This window comes from Pteropus vampyrus, unplaced genomic scaffold (genome assembly GCF_000151845.1).
Source record: "Pteropus vampyrus isolate Shadow unplaced genomic scaffold, Pvam_2.0 Scaffold136, whole genome shotgun sequence".
In the NCBI taxonomy this organism is placed as follows: Eukaryota; Metazoa; Chordata; class Mammalia; order Chiroptera; family Pteropodidae; genus Pteropus; species Pteropus vampyrus.
In genome coordinates this window covers 3,687,779-3,697,955 of record NW_011888917.1, presented here as the reverse complement: position 1 = coordinate 3,697,955, position 10,177 = coordinate 3,687,779, and the positions used below count along the sequence as shown (strand labels likewise).

The 10,177-nt window shown below is 39.0% G+C and overlaps 1 pseudogene; it reads right to left on the bottom strand.

The window, feature by feature from the left end:
- Nucleotides 1-9,134: 9,134 nt before the first annotated feature.
- On the bottom strand, nucleotides 9,135-9,253 carry LOC111744521 (annotated as a pseudogene).
- Nucleotides 9,254-10,177: the final 924 nt, after the last annotated feature.

Here is a 10,177-nt window from a genome sequence, read left to right as displayed (position 1 = left end):
GTTTGCGTTTTCCATTGTTCTAAAAATTATGCAGTAAATTATTGAAAAATATATGCCTGTATTTCAGACATCATGTTAATAGCACACATATTGCAAAACAGAATCACTAAAATACTCGTAGCTCTCTGCTGATACAATGTATGCAAAATATTCTATACAATCTTAACTTTGCACTTAAACCCAACTTAAGAGCAAGGGAAAAATTCAGTAAGTGAAGATATCTGCAGCCTCTTTAATTTGTGTATTTGCTGTATCTATAGTATTAGGCAAATATGAAACTCGGTCATATCTATGCAGTGTTTAACAATGAAAAGCTTGGGAAAATAGTGAACAAAATGCATATTCACAGTAAATTTGGAAATTTGACTTTTTATAACCTTAGGCATCGTCAGATTCTCTACAACACTTTTAAATTCTTCTGCTTTATGGTTTTTATGTCTCTGAAAAGATAAGTACTATGTGTAAAATTGGATATTTTCCAAGCAATGTGTCTTTCATTTGCAGTTCCTGAAGAGCTCAGCTATATGCAGTAATATATTTATGTTTTAGAATGCTGACTATGGAAGAAAGCACTATACTTAAATATACAATACCTCTACCAGCATTCTCTGAAATGTTTGGATAAATGTGGTTATGACTTTTATATAATTTATTGCGTTCTGTCAAATCATCTTCATAACTCTCATTTTGTATTTTAGAAATTTGAAAAAAATCTCTTATTTCTACCACTAGAATATGGATTCCTTGAGGGCAACATCTGTAAAACATAGGATTGTGTTTAGTTACCAGTAGCAGGAAACTTTACTAAGGGACAAAAACAAATAGGGGTTGAATTATTTCATAGAACAAGATGTTCATAGAACAGGGCAGCTTGAGGGGGCTGGTTTGGTGGCTTAATGATATCAGGGAAAATTTTATTGCAATTTTCTTGGTCTTTTCCTAATACTTATTACCTTAAGGTTGCTATCCTGTCAGTCATCAAGTCAGTAGTAAATGCAGGAAAGGAAAGGAAGGGCAGCAACAGCTTTTTCTATCTGTTTCCCAGAAACCTGCCTGTAGACTTTAAGTCACTGTCTTCTTGGCCAGAGCCATGACTTGGCCACTGTCAGTTGCAACAAAGCTTGGTAAGGTGGGTATATAACACTTCTAGCTTTTACGAGGGAAGGTGGCAAGGTGAGAGGTGGGTGGGAGTGGCCATACAATCAGCCAGACTATTGAATGTTTTAAATCACTTCGATATGAAAATAATTCTAGGGGACTGGTACATTCTTGGTATTCCTCATAATTGTGAAATGAAAAGTCTGACTCAATATTGTCAGTGGCCTCTAAGATAACTTTTTTTTTTTTTTTGGTTATAAGCTGTTGTGACATTATTAGTTAAAGTCCTAAACTGCATTTGCTTTTGAAAAAGTCTATTTGTTTAGGCAGAGGTTAAGTGGAGATGCCTGCGGTGGGGTTGAGTGAGAGATAAGGTTTACAGTCAGCCTCTGCTACATACATCCAGAGGTAGAGACAGCATATCACCTTAGATTTGACTTTCTTTGTTCAGGAGAGAGTCATTTGCATGGAGCCTCTTAGTTATGCACACTGAAGGTGAGTAAATACTCCTAGCCCAAGGGGGGCATTAGAACCTTTTGTGCCTTAATTAGTACTGTCAGGTGTGCAGAGCTGATTTATTGGGGAGAGTTTGCCTGAGTCCAGAGCCTCTGGGGCAGCAGGAAGCTGAGACTTCAACCCCTGCTTCCTGAGATTCACATTAAAGACACCTACTGGCAGAAACACCAAGAGATCAAACAGAACCCCTCTAAGGGTAGCCTTAGGCAGTGAGCAGAGCCCACACAGCATGCAGCAGATTCTGGAGGCCTAATCTGGAGAACAGGGATGAATAAATGAATAGAGATGAGGAGCAGACAAGGCATCACTGTAGCATGCAAAGCACTGATAGGACTAGCAGGACTGGTATTTCTCTGTGACATCTGTGCTGTGGGAGGCAACAGCAGAAGTGGACTGATCAAACTCTTCAGATCTCTGCTTGCCAGAGTTTGGTCAATACAACTCCCCTGTGGACTGAGTGAGCCCAGCGGTCTTGGGGTGGGCCATGAGAATCCAAGAGGAAAATCCCCAATTTATAGCTCCAAAGGGCTAAAATGGGGCCGAAGTCATGCCCAGGAGAAGGAAGCAACTGTCTTTTACAGTGAGTACATAGAATATGCCATGAAGGTCAAAGACATGAAGATAGTGCTAAGCTGAGGCTCTGCCGAAGAATTTATATATTTTTAGACCTTCAGGTGGAGGTAACTAAAGGCATTGCTAGATGCCTGGGTATTAAATTGTTGGATCTAGGACCTAGAGGCACAAAAGAATATTAATGAAGAAATCTCTTTAATGAGAAGCGATTTCTGATGCAGATCACAAGATAAGAAGGAAGGTTACAGAACAACCTGGGAGTCATAGTGTGTGTTTACACACAGATGACTGACAGTGATTAAATTGATAGGGAACAAGAAATGAGAGAGCTGAGAGTAGAGATTAATGGGGCTAACTATGCAATTTGTTTATTTTCGAATAGGTGTGTTTACATGTTCCAAATTCAAAAGGTTTGAAGAAAGCATACAATAAAAATGTCTCCTTTTCTATTCTGATCCGCTTGTTTCCCTGCCTTAGAGACAACTAAGGTTATGAAGCCCTTACATACTTCTTGAGAGATATTTTATATGTGTGTGGGGCATCAGGGAGAGAGAGAGAGAGGAGGGAGGGAAAGTCTATTGCTGGAATATATTCCATATAGTCTAATATGTGAAAACATTTTTACAATGGCCCTGTTTGCAATCTACAGCTACTAAACAGACCGAGAGGGCTCCAGCTTTGGTTATGAGGTTCAGTCGAACCTAACAAGCTTTGCTGTGATGGATAAGAAGAAGTTCTGGAGAGATATGTTTCCCATCTTGCCTCTATGAGACTTCCTAGTTTTCACTCAGTCTTGGGGAGGGATGACAAATTATTTCAGACTGTAGCAAGACATCAGCCTAAGGAGATACCTCTAGATCCTCTAAGATTGGTACCGCTCACCCTTCTATATTCTTTGCAGATAAAGGAGATGTCTGGTTTTAAATTTTTCTACTCCAAAAGCACCCCCTTCATCCTGGTCTAAGGAAGTGTAGATAGAGTCAAAGTACAGAGTTTGATAGCAAGGTGGATAGGGCTGGCAGAACAGATTATCAGGCCAATGAGGGGCTAAAATTAAGTTTTTTTAAAACGGTGGATCTACTTGTAGATATTTGAGAGTTGGCTGTAATTGAAGTTTTATTGTTTGATCAAAATGCAATGCATCCACTAGCCTTTTAAAGTTTTAATTGAGGAGACGTATTTAAAGTTTTAAATTACTCGATCTGTTTTGCTTTGATTGGCCACTATATAAAACCAGGCAGAGTCCGTCTAAAGTAGCACCTAATAGTTCTGCACCATCAATCAAAGTGTGTTTCTCCGTTTTATTTCCTACCTCTACTATTAACTTGTCACTACCAACCTGCTTTTATTCTTTCACATGGTGTGTGATGAATTAAACTAGTTAGCTGGCCAGATAGATTATACAGGGTACATTAACACTTAGTATTTTTGATGGAGTGCTGAGCAAAACAAAAGCCATTCCTTACAGAAGACAATTAAGCCTGCTGCTTGCCATGTTTCCGACTTTGTGTTTTGCACTTTCTCTGAGTGGGCAGATAATAGCCATGTAATCATTTTAGTGCAGACACATTCAATTAGTTTCTTTCTTAAGAGGCTTCTATTACTGTATAATGGTCAGTTCTCAGAGTAGCCAGTATCCTTGCATCAGGCTTTTCTTCCCCCTGCCCTGGTGTCTATTTTTGGAGAATGATTGAGAAATATTTGAAGTGAACTTAACTCCACAGAGTCATTGTTTCTAAGAAATGGGCGTCTGGGTTTCTGAACAGGCAGCTCAAGAGGTTTTCTCCAATTTTCCCTGTTTAGTTGACCAAACTTCCTGATGTTTTATTTTCTGCTACTTAGAGGCAGGATCAAATCCGTCAGGTACTACTGAGATCCCTGACACCCACATGGTGGGTCTGGGGCCTGTCTTGTCTCTGCTTCAGCAAGTAAGACAGGTGGCCTATGATTGGTCTCTAGCTGATTCCCTTTGTTACTCAGGGTTCACACCAATTCTGCTGCCTGCTTGCTCTTAGTGGATTTGAATTTTAATCTTCATGGAAATGCCATAAACGTTCTCTCAGCTCTTCTGTGGCGAGGACAGAGAGTTCCTTTCTCTGACTCTAGTCCCCTGCAATCCAGTCAGTGCTCCTGAGGAAGTCTGACACTTTTGGTCACCTTGACCCATGTCTTTAGTAATGTTTGGTGTCCAGGCTCAGGGCCCAGTGTGTTTTCTGATTTCCTCACTTCCATGTCCATTCTTAACTCCTGGGGTAGCTGGCAGGGCTTGCTGGCTCCCGTGGGTCTAGGAAAAACTGGGAAGGAGCTGAGAGAAAGGCTGGTTCTCTGTTTTCCTCATCACCCTTGTAGCACTGGGGGGCCCATGTTGCAGACTTCCTTCTGAGTCTCTCATTGTGGCAGGGTGATGGTCACTTGAATGGAAGCTGATCTCCAGCAAACTCTCTCAGAGGCTGACCTAATCTCCATTGGCAAGCAAGGCTGGGGGAGTGGGAGTGAGCTGTGAGACCCTGGGCTTTTCCTTCCTGCTTGTACCTGCTGGTAGAGGCTGGATCATGTTGATCTCTACTTCCACATAGAATAAGAACACAGTACATGGCCTATGCAGCTGCTCAGCCACTACTCCACATTACGGCCACTTCTACTCATAATACTCATAGGGTAATAGCAATCACAAATGATGTCTCCATAGGCATCAAAATGGGGCCTCTTGTCAGAAGTTTTTTAAAATACCAACCCCTTCCCAATCTCTAACATCATTCATCACCTCCCTGAGAAGTAAAATAATACAATCTCACATTATTGATCTTCTACAATGTGTGGGTGCTTTGCATATGCTATGACTGATCTCAGCATTAAGAGCCTGCGTTTATTAGTCTCTGTATCCTAGGTGGTGTTTTAGGTTATACATATCACTCAGTGCTCACAACGACCCTGTATTGTAGGGACTCTTATCTTCCCTGTGGCAGTATGTTTAAACAAACTTTTTAGATCAAAGATGTTTGATAAAATAAAAACAGAAGCAGCAGCAGCAGCAGCTGCTAACATTTGTGGAGGACTTAGTATGTAACAGGCACTGTTCCAAGCCCTTTGCATACATTAATATATTTTAATCACCACAACCTTATGAGCTCTGAGGTAGGTATTATTATTTATCCTCATTTTACAGATGAGTAAAATAAGCCACAAAAGATTACATAACAGTCCTAAACTTACCTACTGATAAACCTTTCTGGCAGTGCTATAAGATAGGTATCCTTATTCTCATATTAAGTGCTAATAAAGAAAATCAATAATATTTTCAGAGATGGCTGAATTTGAGCAGCTTGACTCAAGAGGAAGGCAGAATTAGTTTCTCTTTCAGAGACGGAATTATTCTTTTGCTTAGGAGAATGTCTTAGTGAGTCTGTTTGTTATTGAAAACAAGGTACCTGGACATTCCTGGAATTGAAGACATTTAAACAAAGATGAACTCACTGCTCTGTATAGTAAAAATAACAGAAACTCTGCAATTGTCATCTTGAGATGACAGAAGAACCTGGAAGAGAGGAAGGTAGGGATGGTGGTGGTGGTGGTGGGTACTCAGTAACCCAGTGGGAGGTTAGGGTTCTTGAAGCAACATAGTCAGTGACTGATTTCCTGCGGCAGGAACCACCAGTGAATTTCTTGGAACAAGGATGGCTGACATTCAGTGTGAAGTTGTTTCTGCACGTATTATAATTGCTCTTTATTAAGCCCCAAACTTCAATAATAGTTTGCTACTCACACAACCTAATGTTGCTGCTCTGGAGGAGTGAAAGGAGAGGGCATGGGCCAAGCTTCCTAGGCAGTGACCAGCAGTAAAAGAATTTAAACACTTGGGCCAGAGCTGGGAGTGAATCCAAGGCAGGTGATGGCAGAGACACAGGCTGAAGTTAGACTCACTTGGAAATGGTGGAGAGCCCCCCAAACTCCTTTCCCCAAATGTATTCAAGGGGCGTGAACCATATAAAGACATAGGGGGAAGTGGGAAGAACTGATGACTTGTGTAATAATCAATTACTTTCTAAATTGGAAGCTGTGTATCCATTAGGGACTTAGCTTGAAGTAACAGAAAGCATTCTCAAAAGCAACTAACAACAAGAGAATTTATTATCTCACACATCAGCAGTCCAGAGGTAGGGTGACTTCCCGATTGGCTGATTCATTAGCTTAACCATATCATCAAGTATGTGATTTCTTTTACTTTGCTATCTTCAGGGTTGGGGTTAGCCCTAGAATGGTAGCAGGATAGATGTAGAAGTTGCCTCCCAGCCTTGGAACTTAGATTCCTATGGAATTGAATTCTGCTGGACATGACCTCTTTTATTGTCCGACCTACCTACCTGTCATCCCCAAATGGCTGCTGACTGGTACTCGATGTTTCTTCTTTGCAGTAGTTCTTTGTTTCATAGTCAGTGTTCTCTGGTAGAATGAGGAGAAATGGGAGATGGGGGGAGGTAAAAACATAGCCTTTTCTAGAAAGCAAACAAATAAACCCAGGGTTTTGGGGAAAATGGTGAATTTCATGTTTGGCAGAAAAAATGCATAAGGTAAGCTTGGTACATTTTGTCATATTAGAGAACAAGGAAACCATTGAAGGCTTTGGGGATTGTGTTAAAAAGATTCAGAAGCCTACTCGAGAGACTTGCACTGGTCAAAGATGAAACAATTAGAGAATCTAAAAGAATATAACTGCAAACGAATTGAAATACATAAGATAGATTAATATACATAATTTATAATGATACAAAAAAATTGATAACCTTTGTGGGATGCCAGGGAACTAATCCATTATTTTGAAAATAGGCAAATAAGAGCAAAGAGCTCAATCTTTAACTTTTTTCCTGTGTGACCTGTACCTCAGAGCAACAAAATATTTGACGAGAGAATGTTTTTCTTCATAGGAAAATTCTAGTTACTGAATGGAGAATGATAGATTTAAAATATCAACATTTCATCCTTAATGAGATAATTGATCTAAGCAATTAACATCAATGCCTGCTAAGACCATTAGTTGAAAAGCTGATAGGGAACATTCTAACATATGAATTGGGCTGGCAACACCTGAACTCATTGATCAATATTAACATCAGGCTTTATGTACCTCCTGATGTGTTGCAACAGGAAGTACACAGCACCACCTATGAAGTCTACTTGCCAAAAAAAAAAAAAAAAAAAAAAAAATTGAGCCGAAATATAATTAAGCCTTCCACTTTACAGGAAATTTTGGAGCATAAGAACAAAATATAATATATGGACTATTTTTAGATTCTTTTTAAACAAGCCAACTACAAAAAAATGTATGAGACAATAGGAGAAATTTGAACACTAACTGAATATTGGATGATATTAAGGAATTGTTATCTTTTCAAATATGATAATGACATTATGATTATATATTTTCAAAGCCTTATTTTTTTGTAGATACGTAAAGAAATAATTACATTTGAATTAATAAAAAGTCTGGGATTTGTTTCAAAATAATTCAGTGTATGTGTGAGAGACATGAGTAGGGGTATAGATTGACAGCTTGTCTACATCTTGAAGATTACTGAAGCTGAGTGATGGGTACATGGTGTTCACTCTAGTATTCTATTGGCATATGCGTGACCTTTTCCATATAAAATGTTAAAAAAAAAGAATCATCTATGGTCAACCACCTTTGAATCATTTTAATTCTGGTTTCTGTTACTTTGGCTGTAGTCAGGGACCTTGATGCAAAGGCTTCTGGCAAAGACAAATGATGGCTATGCAGAGGCTGCCTAGGAAGTGAGAACTGCATTCCCAGGGCCTCTTTAAATATATAAAACCACTGTTTTTCAGGTCTCAGTCACATTGGCGTATAGATCTTACTTTTCTTGTTCTCCACTTCCCCTCCGCTCACTTCTACCACATTCTGGACTGGTGACAGGATGCAGTGGGACAAACTGGCTGTGGAGAGTTTGTTCTTAGTTAGGAGTTGTGGTATTGTCTGCTAATCGGCATACCCTCATTGCTTACATTGTGATTCTGGGAGTTACTGTAGACTGCAAGTCGAAAATCCATCCTCTTCTACTAGTGGTTAAGACTTGACATCACTTTTCTGCCACCAAAGTTTTGGATCCTGTTGAAAGATAAAGCTGGTGAAAAATGGCTGACTTTGTAACCTATTAGTTTTCAAGTTGAGTTTCCAAGAAAAAACTCATCCTCAGAGGGTTCTGCTACTCATCTGGTTATGGCTATTTTCATCAACTCTAATAAATATGTTAAATCAAAGGATGGGCTATTATCAGTTGTAAAAGTTTCTCCATTCATACTCTTGTCGTATGCTATGGTTTGTATATACTAGAATCTAAGATGGCATCTAATTTAATGTATAGAATTATCTAATTGATTTTAATTTGTATATGGTACATTTTCATGATATTTCAAGAACTCTATGATTTTCAGGGGCTCTGCTACTAATCAAATTTGAGAACAGAGCACTGAGGTATAATTATTTGCATTTTAGCATGAGTGAAGGATCCAGGGGTGAGTTTGTTGGGTTGCAGAATAGCTTCATTCTGGATGAGAACTGAGAATAGAAAATTCCAACTCAACCCTTGTCTGGTTTAAGAATGTGTTTCCTTGATGGTAACATTTAAACAAAATAACTTAAGTGAAGGTTAAGTGCTGTTAGGAGCATCACCCAAGCTGGGAGAGATGATGTTTAAGTGTGAGTGACTGGACCTGTCAGTCATAGGCTGTGAGATTTATTTTGTGCTTTAAAGGATACAGTTAGTTGTAATGACACAAAGATGAAAATTAATCAGGAAATTTTTCTTTCATTCTTTCTTTTTTCTTTCTTTCTTTTTTTTTTTTTTTTAGGCGAGACAACTCTTGGTTGACCTCACAGATTGCAAGGACCTTGTCATCTTACAATCCCTTATTTTTCTTATTTTTACTTTTTACGCCTACAGCACCTGGTCTTCCTAGTTGGTCTCCCATCCAAGTACTAACCAGGCCTGACCCTGCCTAGTTTCCATGATCAGATGAGATCAGGCTTGTTCAGGGTAGCATGGCCGTAGACCCTTTCATTCTTTCTTACCTATGTTTATATAGTTCAAGAACTTAGCCAAGGGATGGAGACAATCGCTGATAAGAAAGGAAGCTTTCAGACTGGGGTTGGACCTTGAATGAGTCCGAGGGGAAAGGGACACATTTAGCGTAATTTACATTTTTAATCTGGTAAATTGGAAGGAAGGCGGGAAGCATTTAAACCATCAGCTAGTTGACTCTCATTGTTTCAGGCCTCTGCTTCAGGCCAAAGTGGCCAGATGTTGCTCATGGGTATCATGTTAAAAGGGGCTTACTAGAACCCTGCAGGCTGTGACATAACAGTGCTCGATATCTGTTGATTGTCTACAATTATGTTCTGTAGATAGAATTTGTCATTTATTGCTACAAGTATGGAAACAAGCATTAAAAATCGTTTAAATCTGTGTGATTCATTCCATTCTGGTTGTATCTAATCTGTTTATTCTCTCTCTCTCTAAAATCATTTCTCTCATGATATATACCAGACTTGTGTTGTTAACTAGCCACATGTGGCTACTGAGCACTTGGTGTGACTAGTCCAAATTCAAATATAAGTAAGCACCAAATTAGAAAGGATAACTCAATAGATTTTTTTTAATGTTGGTTACATGTAGAAATAAAAATATTTTGGTTATGAGTTAAATAAAACATTAAAATTAATTTCATTTGTCTTAAAAATTTTATATATGGCCATTAGAACATGTAAATTACTGTGTGGCTCACATTATATTTCTATTGGGCAGTGCTGTACTAGGACATACTTGTCGCATGTCTAATTTGTAGTACCTTGAGATCAGTGATGTGAAATCCAGAGCTGGTGTCCTAGGTTTGAATTCTGGTTCTCTACTTCATACACATGTGGCCGTAGACAAATTCTATTCCTCTCTAAGCCCCAGTGTCTTAGTCTGTGAAATGG